This window comes from Lissotriton vulgaris, chromosome 3_1 (genome assembly GCF_964263255.1).
Source record: "Lissotriton vulgaris chromosome 3_1, aLisVul1.2, whole genome shotgun sequence".
Classification (NCBI taxonomy): Eukaryota; Metazoa; Chordata; class Amphibia; order Caudata; family Salamandridae; genus Lissotriton; species Lissotriton vulgaris.
The window spans coordinates 1,867,572,776-1,867,585,384 of record NC_141689.1 but is presented as its reverse complement, the minus strand read 5'-3'; positions in this window follow the sequence as shown (position 1 = coordinate 1,867,585,384).

Below are 12,609 nucleotides of genomic sequence, written 5' to 3'. Positions count from 1 at the left end.
TCATTTTGGTGTGAATAGCAAGAACTAACAATTTGATTGTTTGAATTAATGATTACCAATATCAGGAAATGGAAGTGTTCGTCAGAAAGTATAAATCTCCCCTTTCTCCCCTTCACTTTCCTCTGCAGTCTCTCACTGTTTTAGACCATAACATACTTTTTCTCCCCTCGATCTCTCTGAAACCATCCATCTATATATCTAGAAAGGTATTTCTTTCCTCTTCAGCATCATTTTTACTCTCCTGCACATTGTTCCTTTTGTATTTGTGAGTATTTGTATTTGTGAGTATTTATTAAGCGCAGCCTATCGCTCCGAAGGGAGCATCTTGGCGCTGAAAATTGTGTGTGGATGGGATTAGGTGATGAAAAATCTAGATAGCGGCCATCACATAAGCATCAGGTTGCTGATAGACCCAGGTCTTCAGTTTATCTCCTCCACTTAATTTCTCCCACACATATAACCGACCCACAGACCTCTAAGGACTGCATTTTCTTTTCATTTGGTGCTGTCAATATTTCCACAGTGGAGCACCACTTTCACACACTTTATCACTGAATCACAAATATGGTTGGTACATATGTAACTATTGCTACGCACACTCTGCAGAGAGTCCAAATATTGGATGTGCATGCAGTCTGCACACCTTTGATGTGCTCACAGCCCCCGTGAGAAATTTCCACTGCCTTCAGCATAAATGTTCACCGATAATTTGATTCAGCAGGACACCTGGCAGTAACTCTGTTCACTGTATGCACTCTACAAAAGTTAAATGTTGCATGATTTTTTAAAAACTACACATGAAACACAACATCTGCTAAAAAGAAAGTACTCTTGTGGATTGGAACATGAAGTCCAACATGTCAAAAGAAAACAGACAATGCATCGCTGACATGGGTTTTTACAGTCATTATAGAGAAATTGACCCTTTTTTGCATGTAAAGTTAAGGACATGAATATATGGCCCAAAAATGACCCGCACAAGTCCGCATTTCATTACTGCCAGGTCTGCTATCCAACAGAGTCAGGATTTCCATTTCAGAGACCTGTAGGGAAGCATTGTTGGCCCACTGAAATGAGTATAATGTTCATAATGAAGACCCCTAATAAGTATGACTACCTTCGCTTTCAAAAGCCCCTTTTTAAAGGTATTTTTAATTATGTACATGTATTGTGTTAAAAATAGGCGTCGTCCCACATAATGAAGTATACTACTACAGGGTCCACAATACATGACTAGGAAACAGGTATGGGGTCTCAAAGGCCAGTGCAGATATTACTGTCATTGATGCTGCCTTGTTGGGGGCTTCTTCTTTGCTTGGGTTAGGTTCGGTGTGCAGGTTCTGTGAATTAGAAAGTGTGTCAGGTGTACTACACTTGAGGTTGGAACTGCTGAACAGTGTTACCTTATTACTTTAGCCTCCTTTAAACTATCTCAAAACCAGCCTATGTTTATGCAAAATGGACCAATTATTTTTGCTCCCATTTCCCACTATGGGCTGATTAAGGGAGTTTCACAACCACCACAATATCAATACACAAAGCAACATCAGCAGGAAATGAAGTGAGAGAACACAAAGTTAGCTCTAGTGTCAGATGGTCACTTTTGTTGCACTGGCAACCAAAAGCATAATATTACTTCCAATGCTGCTTGAAAAACCTGATATGATGAACAGTATCATTTAGAAGGGGAGAAAACTTCTATGATCATAAGGTATCCTCCACTTATATCCATCATAAGGAGATGAAGATCAGCACATCTGCACCATTATAAATCATGGCAGTCCCAATGGATTGTAAACCAAGACATTCCAGATATTTTGATGAAGACCTGACTAAGCTGAAGAGTTTGGAAAACCATAGGTGCACCTTTTCAGCAACCATGCAAGCATCCTCCTGCCCTATTTCAAGGATCTTTTTGGATATACCTACCGCAGTTATTGCTGCTTCTAAATAGTGCGGTGCCAATTCAACATGTCAAGAAACAGCAGACTGATTTTAATTATTGTTGGATTTAGCCCTTTCTGCAGGGTCATCCCCAACATTTCTACATTCATCTACCAGTTTTCTGAACGCAATTTAGTTGACTTTTAGGACTCTGCACACTTTACCAACGCTAACCAATGCTAAAGTGCTTGTGCTCTCTCATTAAAACATAGTAGAATTTGCTTACAACCTACTAAATTTACTTGTATGTCCCTAGTAAAGTGGTACTACATGTGCCCAGGGCCTGTAAATTAAATGTTAATAGCGAGCTTGCAGCACTTCCTCTGATGCCCACTCAAGTAGCCCTTTAAACATGTGTCAGACCTACCATTGCGGCCTGTGTGTGCAGTTTTAAACTGCTATTTTGACCTGGCAAAATAAACATTTTTGCCTCACCTAAACCTTCCTTTTTAACACATATAGGTCACCCTAGGGTAGGCCCTGAACAGCCCATACGGCAGGGTGTATTGTATTTAAAAATTTGAACAAGTACTTTTAAGTTTTACATGTACTGGTAGTGAAAACCTCTCGAATTCATTTTTCACTGCTGCAAGGCCTACCTCTCCCATAGGATAACATTAAGTTTCCTCATTACATTTGACAAGTGATAACTTTAAATTGGGAGCAGGAATGGATATTGAGTTTAGTGTCTATGAAATTGTAATTAAAAACCCTTTTTAATTGTAAAGTCGGATACCTAGTCACAATCCTGAAATTGCAATTTTAGGAAGTTGCAATTTCATTGTTCTAACATTTGGTGCCTGCAGCCTGTTGCTGGGCCATGCTGTGTATTGCTCCCAGATAGTGAGCAAAGGGGAGCTAAGTGGTGGCAGGATGGGCCACTCTAAGTTGATAAAGGGGAGGAGCTGTCACCTACCACACTTGCAAATCACAAAGGCTCTGCCTGAGAACTCTCACCGAGGGGGTCAGTGTACAAGCATGGGTGCCCCAGTCACAACCCTGAAGTGTCACCACCCCAGTTCAGTCTTGGGTTCCTGGGAGGAGACAATGCCCATGGAACACCTTGAGTTAGGTGGACTGTCTCTGTTCAAAAAACTATTAGTATCTGATAAAAGAGGTGACTGTAGTATGTTGTAAGACTTCGGCATTTACACAAAATAAGAACATTGTTGAGTATGATAAAGGGACCCAATGTAACTTGCATACCTTTAAATGGATAGTGATTTTATAAGATATTACAGTGAATTATACATTACGTTGCTGCCTATTCTAAAACACATTTGACAGTTTCGGTGCTGGGAAGCTTTCAGGTGTTTAAGCGCTTTGCAAATCAGTATAGAATAGTCATAGGTATGCAATTAAAATTATTTTATTTGATGGGATTACTATGCTTAATGGGTCTGAGTATCACTCCTCATGAAGACCATCTCCTTGGGAACAGCAGCAGTTTAACCCTATGTGTGTGCAAGATCCTTACAAAGGTGGGGGGTCAACAGGGCCATTTCAAAGAGAGGAAATATTTTACCCACATAAAAGAGGGAGCAATGGGTCACTTTATTTTTAACCCTATGCTAGAAATACATTTTCCCTTAATGATAAATATTAGAAGTGTGTTTCTATATAGCACTGTTTCTAAAAATAATACGTGTAAATAGATTGTGTTAATTACCCAGGTTACTGACCTCAGAGTGATGAAATACTCAGTCAGCCTTCCTTGGATTTGAACTTTTTACTGCTACTCTATTTGTTGTGCTAAATTCTTGGAGTTTGGTTTTATAGTGTTGCCTATGTGGTAATATGTTTTGTATTGTACAAGAGAACCAGAGAGGTGGACTATTCACATCATAGTGAGCTTGTACCTACGTTTTATCATTGAATGCAGTGAAGGGTGGGTTAGAAATAGTTGTGTGAGCATAGCAGGTTCTTCCTATGCTTAGGTTGTCAAGGTCTGCAACTGGTTTGGTGGTGTTTACATTAAGGGGGTCATCCTTTTGTAAAGAACTACCTTTTACAATCTCTTTGAATGCCAGGTGATGGTGACTATTTCTTAACTTTGCTGGCAGTACATTTTTGAGACTGGCTTTCTGAAGAGTCAGTTACTTGCCACTAATGTGCATTTTCTTGAAAGGTGGAACAAACAGTGAGTTTATCTAGCCCAGTTAGAACAGTATCAATATGATTGTGGCCCAGGCTTTCTGAGGGAAAAGCAGGAGAACAAATTGTGGCAGAGGGTTGGCATGATGAGGAAGGGACTTGCTGTAACTTTCTTCACTTGTGGCACTAGTGGCATATCAGTGCTCATGAAAACTCCCAGGTTTCTAGAATGTCATTGGAAGTGATCCAGTTCCTGAGGCCAGATAGTCGTAGGGTGGTAATTTTCCAGTTACTCCCAGATTTTGATGAGTCAAATTTCAGGTGTTTGAACAGTATTCTTTGTTCATGGCTTTTTAGGCAGTGGTCAAGGGCAGAGGAGACTAAGTCAGGCTGGATGTCTTCTGCATGGCTGTAATGGTTCCGATTGAAAGATCAGAGGAGTTACAGCAGTTAGCTGAGGTGTGGTGAGATGATGAAAAATTGTGGGCCTTCCTGTTGAGTGCAGAAAGGATTTGAAGACTACAGCGGGCACAAGATGATGCTTCATCTGTTGGTGATATGTAAGGAGATCCACTCTAGAAAGGTTCCATAAATACAAAGATCTTCTAGCCTTGGAACCCATGTGGAGTGATGCACTGAAATAAAGGCAGTGGATGGGTTTAGTACCAATAAGACAGTCCCTCCATGTCTGTTGACACTGTTATTCTGCCCTTTCCACAGCGATCTTTGTGATAGAGGGTAGGTTATTGTCCAAGTCATCTGTGTTTATGAATTTGTCAAGATTGGCCTCTTGCAGATTGTTTGCTAACTAGTAGAATTTGTTAGATTTAGGTTTTGTTTGTTTGTGATCGGTTTAATGTAGGTGGCCATGAAGTCATTGGGATAGATGCCTGCTGACGGTGCCTCATTAGAATGTGACACTATGTTTTGCAGACTCTCAAACAATATGTTTTCCCAGACAGTGAATGTATGCAGTACTCATTCCAATATGTTTGTCCGAAGGACTTGTTATCTCTATTTAGGGAAGAATGTTTTTTTGCTATTACAACCAAGATGGATTGCACACCACTAGCCTCTCCTCCGGGTCGCCCCTTAGCACTCTGGTACATGTAGTGCATGTAGATGGACGAGTAAAAAGTAGTTCACCACAGTTGGTGCGAGTAGTTACTCATTATCCCCAAGTTCTCTGGACCCGAGACATGGCCCGGGTTTCGGGACAGTTTCCCTAACTTCTAATACTTTTTCCTACAGTTGAATATAAGTATGTAATGTGCATATATCCGAGTCTTGATGTGGAATCACGCAGAGTATGCCAGCATATTCTTGTATGCAAGATATATATATCCTGCCTAGGACCTTATGCACATGCATACACTCCAGCATGCATACTGGTCATGCTTTAGAGACCTTACCACAATGTGCATATCTGACTATGTAGCCTGTACATTTTTCCCAGAATGATGGAGCTACAACTTAATACTCATCCGCTGACTGCAATGCTGTCTCTTCTATGCCCAGAATGCCCTTGGGCTTTCCGAAGTCGTCAATGACCAAATATTTAGCAGACATAATATATGTCATTTTGGAAATCTCAAGGATAAACTTTGAGTGAGAAAGGGAGAGAACTGTCATGAGCGAGATAATAAAATTAATGCAGTTTTTTTAGGTAGTTGATGGAGACCAGAATAACTGTAGGCAGTAGTAGAGGGCTTTGTAATGAATGTTTTTTTATAGGAGGTGTATCTCAAAAATGAGGTCCTGTACATAGACCAATATTGTAATGGGGTCAAGAGGAGACCAGATTACAGAGACCAGAATATAGAGAATGAGGGCATTGTGATTTAAACAGTGCCATGCACAACTCTTATTTTCACATTTTCTATTATACATTTGCATATATAAACAATATAAGTCACTGAACAAAAAATGTCTCCTACTGAAAACAACCAGCATGTTGATCAAGCATAGAATCTAGAAGCCAAAGCCACCTCAACTTGCTTTTTTTTTAAAGATGCATTACATTCATATTTAACGAATGTGCTTAAAATGCAACAATTTGCATGCATTTACCAAAAAGTCTGCTGAGGGGAAAAATATCTTGATCTATAAATACAATAGGAAATAACTGGTATATGTTAAAACGTAGCCACAATTCATGCAATGTAGCCACCATTTCTGAAAATTATTTTGAACAAGGTCCTTCGGAGAATAGTACAGCAATTGAACTATACAATAAAAAATACAATATTTAGCAGTATATCCCTAAAATATCCCTGCACATTGAAGATCATGTACCAAGGTTGCTCGTGACCGCTTTGTTTACTATGTTTATGAAGTTTTCATCACAGTGGCCAGGCCCCCCAAAACTTATGCTTCTGGCTACGGCCCTGAGCCCAACATCTGTGGAACTCCTCCATCCCCTGAGCATCTCCATGACTGGATCAGCTGGGCTGGTGGCGCAGTGCTACTTTAAACCAACCCTTGCTCTGGCTAGTCTAACCACCGAAGACTGACAACCTAAGTTGTGTACCTACCTGTGGATGCATAGCCCTTTTTTTCTTACTAAGGATTGCATTGCATTCTATCTATTTCTGACAACTATCTTGTTAAAAAACCAAGGGATACTGCTTCTGATTGACAATACCAAAGTATTACCTGTCTGTAATTGTGTATGCTTGGTTTCTAAACTAAAAGTAACTACAGTAATATTTGTATAAACCAGAGGTCTGGAGTTAAATCATTGAGTGTGTGTTCCTGACTTGTATTAGTATGTACAACAAATGCATTCACACTACCCTCTGATAAGCCTGACTGCTCAGCCACACTAACATAAAGAGAGTGAGATATTATCTACTTTAGCCTCTGCTATACCTTTGGGGACTCACTGGACTTTGTGCACACTATACCTTACTTTGGTATAATATACACAGAGCTAGCTTCCTACACAACACTAAACAACAATTAAGTATATCTTGTACCAATTGCGACAACTATGACAACTGTAGAGTCAATGAGTACAGAAACACACATTTCCATTCAAAGTCCTGAAAAGAACATGATCTCCATCAATGTACCACAGATCGAGTCTTCAATCATCAAGTACAACACAACCTGCTGAGCTACCAAAGATAGATCGGATGGCTTCTGACTACTTCATCCATTATGATGACTTCTCATCTGACTAATCGGAAGAACCACAACCTCCACCACTTCTACCTTTGGGACTAAGGGTGCATGTTTTTTATCTTTGGCTGAAAAGAACACTTTTTGTTTCTCCATGGTTACATCTTTGGATTACAATTGCATTACTTTCCCTGATCCTCTGGATTGTTTTTTTGACAGTGTCCTTTCCACTTCTGAATGGGCATGTTATGCCAGATTCCTCTGCAGCACAAATGGTAAACTGATTCTGAAACCACATGCATCATCACACTGTGAACAAACAAAAAGCCCTTTTCCTGGTGAACATTTTTGCTGTTCCAGTTCTGTTTGGGATTGTATGGGATAGCGTATCTTTTGATGTGTATGACCCCACTGAATTTTTACATATTCCACATTGCTTAAAATTTCCTTAAATGATATCATGAACCCTAGTACTGTTTATGATGATTGGGATATTGATACAGTGTAGTAAATGCTAGAGGATGTAGAGCATTGTACTTTGTTCTCTTCTGATGAGTTATATGATAGTATAGCTAACTATGATGACATTTTTTTTATTTAACTGCACACAATGGGAGCATTGCCCTATACCAGCATGGTGTAGGGCAATTCAAAAGCATTTTCAGAGTATGGCATCTCTGATCCGGCCTCTTTATATTTTAGGCTTGCACTGTCACCTGCAAAGAAAATCATGTTAACAGACACTAAGCTGATTTACTCTGCTTCTTTCCTTTCTCAACTCTCTGTACAAGGTTTCAACATTTGTTGGGATACAATAGAAGTGAAGTCTTTTTCGAAGACTAAAGATTGGCAGGTTCAGGTATCGAAGCTTTGTTCAGCACTTGCTTAATACCACTACAAATGATTTCCCTGAAAAAAACTGTGCAACAAAAATGTCCTGGCCTTGCCAAGATAAATAGATTTGAACACACCACAAGTGCCTATACCTGCAGAATTCGAGTATTGGCAGCAATTGACATCATACAATAACGTTACCATCAATACCATGTGGCATGAGTTAATGCATAACTCACCAGACCTCAGTTAGAATGGATGGTTAGTTTGGCGTTCAGACACAAAAAAATGTCAGGCATGATTTTTAGGTAACAGAAGGGATTTACAGCAAATAGGAATGACATTCGGTATGTGCAGTATGAACATTTGAGGGTGGTGTCAACTTATAGTATTGGGAAGTTGTACCTTGATTTGCTATAAGCCTCAACACTGTCTTTGGTACAACAGCACTTGTCGCTTTATCTCATGACAAGGAACTATGGGACTTTTTTGTGAGGTCGTAGAAAAGCATGGCAAAAATGCTTTCTGCATGCCATTCTATAATGAAATATCTAAAGGATCTCAGCAGGAGGTTGCTGAATGATTGCATGAAGTTGAGAGAGCCAATTTAGAACAGGCTCTTGCAGTAGTAAACAATGGTATAACTACCCTGTCATCTATAATATGCTCCTTGGGTAACATTGTATCCTCAACAATAGACATTATACAGAAAGACATGTCTTCATTACAACACGAACAGTCGCAAATTAGGTCCATTATACTGTTGAACTGGACATTACAGACACTAGAATCTGGCCACATGCTGTGGCGACACATTAACATCACAAATCTGTTTTCACCATACCACTTTACAGAACAACAGATAGTTATGGCACGAAAGGATGCAAAATACACTATGTTACATATAGAGAAGCTAGAAAAATTACTGTTTACCGTTGCTGAAATAGCATCCTTTGATTCGATAATCCATGGGTATATTTCGCTACCAATTTTGACTTTCCACTTTCAATACTGTCATGCCATCTTTCATCCACTCCATCCTCTGAAGCATCTTTAGAGGTCCGGTTCCTAATTGCAGGGATAGCGGTTTTTAATATTGTGCTCCACAATGGATGTCCCATAATGAGATCGAATGGAGCTAGCAGTGCCTCATGTCCTGTTGTGCCATGAGCGCTTGCTGCATTGTTTTGGTGCACCCTTGGTTTGAGAAATGGATATGGATTGGTTCTTGTAATTTCGGCCTGTATGGCTTCACTGTGTGCAGTCGGTGTCTGCTGTCTCTTGTGCACTTGCAAGTGTGCCCTGGATTTGTGCCTAGGGTTGCAATTGGTTGAACCTTCTGACATACACATACTGATAGACCCACTAAAGGCCCATTTGTCTAGCTGTCCCCTGTGGATTCCACTGCTCCTGGCCACATTCTACGAGCCTCCCTGGGTTGCTTCTGCACCTGGTAGATTAGATCTTGGCTCATGCTCAGAGGAACACAGACTGGCTATTTTCACTCCCACAGAGACTGGTGTGGGGGGTGGATGGGAACATTCTTGCTCCATCAATTTGCTCTGAGGTGTGCTTTTGGAATCATCGTTTGCGGACCCTGTGAACAGAAATCTTTCATCTACCACACAAAACATATAAACATCTGGATATTCCATTTGGTGGGAACTATTTATTTGGCCTGATTTTAATGTACCAAATTGATTTTAAATTGACCTCTGTATATATTTTTTTATATTTTTTAATATGGCTTTCGTTATGCTTTGGGTCTCAGAATCACATAAGCGCCTTTTTATCATTATTTTACAGTCTGATTTTTAAGCAATGTCCTTTGCATTCCCTTTTGCACTATTAGTAATAGGATTTTACCTTTAAATAGCTTCATAGTCGACTTATGTTCTAGGAGTGGATGCCTTGCATCCCAGTTAGGCCTAAAAGGAAACTTTGCCATTTTACTTGAACACAGGGTCCTGTTAAAGTTGCCCACACTTTTTCACATCGACATTTGACACACATTTGCATTAGTGACAGATTGAATTTCTTTCTTGGAAACACCAACCTTACTTACTCAAATCAACTTCGCAAAAATACTATTGTATTGCTATAGCACTATGCACAAGGCCTACACATACATTGTGCAAATGCGCTTATTATTTTCGTGCACATGGGGACATAGCTATCTGTAGCATACAAACAATGGCAGCCTGATTACAATCTCAGGCAAGGATGCCTTTTGTTATAAATAAACATCTATTTTCCGGTTTTGAAAGAGGAGCAGTTCTGTTGTCATTGAGAGCACTCTACACACTGATGCTTTCGCCCAGCAGCGGATTGATATTTCTGTGGGGGGTATCCAGCTTGTGACCTAGATGGGGTCCTACACTCTTTCCTTACTGGTAATGGGGTTAGATCATCCAGCACAGGAATTCTTGGCAGAATATACACATACACCCAAGACACGTAGCACATATATTCTGTACATGAATCACGGTGGTTCAAAAAATATTGAAAACATCCCTCTGTGTATTCTATGTACATTTCTATGAACAAAAGAGAGCATGTGTGTCTGAGCAAAAGGGTGTAGATCTGTCACCACAATTCCTGAGGGATCGTGGTTGTCATGTTCAGTGGCTGCCAAAACTATTTGCACCCTGTCTAGGTTTGGGGGGCTTTTGGGGTCTGCTAGCTGGTGTGTGGGACAACACATCCTTAGGGGGCACACAGAATCAGTCAGGCTCCATCCCAACGTTTATGTCGTACACAAACGTGCAGTTCCTACTGATCAGTGGAAACTACACGACAATAGAAATAAATCAAAAGAAGGTAAGAATACCTCACTTGGGCCATACGTATCAAGCTAATTAGCATTCCCAAAGGTCGAAATTCTGCGAATTTCGGCCTTTGCGAATGCTAATTAGCTAAATGGTATGTATGTAACATGTTTGATGCAAAATAAGGAATCGCAAAATGTGCTATTCCTTATTTTGCGATTGCATTTAAGGAATCACAAATTTTGCAATTCCTTAAATGCAATGTATCAAAGAAAAAATATTCAAAAAATGCCCATAAGGATTCGCAAATTACCACCAACTTCTAGTTGGTGGTAAGTTGCGAATTCTTTTAAAAAAGCTTTTTTCCAAAAAACCAAAGGTGCCATATGACGCTCTATATGCGTCATATGCCCCCAAATGTCATTTTCAGGGGTGCAGCAGGGTGTTCTTGAGACACCCCTGCACCCTTGAAAGAATTCCTAATTTGCGATCAGCAAATTGCTAATCGCAAATTGCCCCTTCATTCCTATGGGCCTCCTGGCCCATAGAAAGGAATGGGTAGTTTGCGATTAGCAATTTGCTAATCGCAAATTAGGAATGGTAAGGAATCGCTATAAAAAAGTGATTTTGTACATACATACCATTTTGCGAATTCTAAATAGCGATTCCTTAAAAATCGCTATTTGGAATTCGCAAAACGGAACTATGATACATATGGCCCTATGTTACTTTGTGTGTATCAATATTGCAGGCAAATCCACAAGAGAAATAGTTTAAATAGTTAAGGAACTAGTAAAGTATACCCCTTGTCATCTAACAACACTGCCTTCTTTGAAATTAAGTGAAACATTAGCTTCCTGTTTCATTTCATGAATGCAAATGTACCTATCTCTTTTCAGCTGAAAGAATAAGGGGTATCTTCTTAACACGTCAACATTCATTGACAATGTTTATGACAGCAGCATGTTCCTACAATTTACATCTCTCAATAACAACACTAAGCAGCTATTCTGAATATAAAATCTCAGTCCCGCTTGATCTTGTTACAGATAGAATCTATCATCTGTCCTCTGAGGTTGTTGACACATTATTTTCTCTTTTTATTCCTCTTTTGCTTTTGTAATGGTTTCACCATTCCTCTTGTAATTATGGCGAAAGTTGCAGAAAAGGAGATCAATAAGCATTAATGTATTTACAACTCTATTTCAGATCATGGCCAGGCTGTTTTTTTTTTCATTTCATGGAGCTGAAGTTGCCTTAGTAACGGTTATGTATCAGCGTTGACTGATTCAGGATGGGGGAGTTGCTGCCCTCATCCTGCTTGATCTCTCTGTTCCTACCGCTATAATTTCTGAAACAATGCTTATAACTTAGAGGAAAGTTAACAAGAGAAAGCATTGGTTTTGCTGGTATCCTTCTGGCAACAGCATATAATTTTCCAAAATCTGCGTGTCTTCCACAAAGCCATAGAGGTACAAAGACCTGAAGTCATAAAAAGCATGTATATTTCTGATCAGCCCTTAAACTTTCTTCTGTCTTCTATCTCCCACCTTCTTATCTTGCATGAATAAGGACAGGAACGGCCGCCACAGGTAAGAGTGGTGAGACGGGCGGGGTGGTGGCATGAAGTCAAATGTTGACGGGGTATTTTTTTTTTAAATCGCTTACCTTATGCTCGCCCTATCGCTGAGTGCAAGGTAAGTGGTTTTATTATTATTTTTTTATTTAATTTTACCTATGCCATTGTCCATAGATTTCAGAGTTTCACCCCTGCGTTTTCCCTAGCTCTGGCGTTAAAATAGCTGCCTAGCACCAACACAGACACCCTTGTGCCATAGTGCAAAGG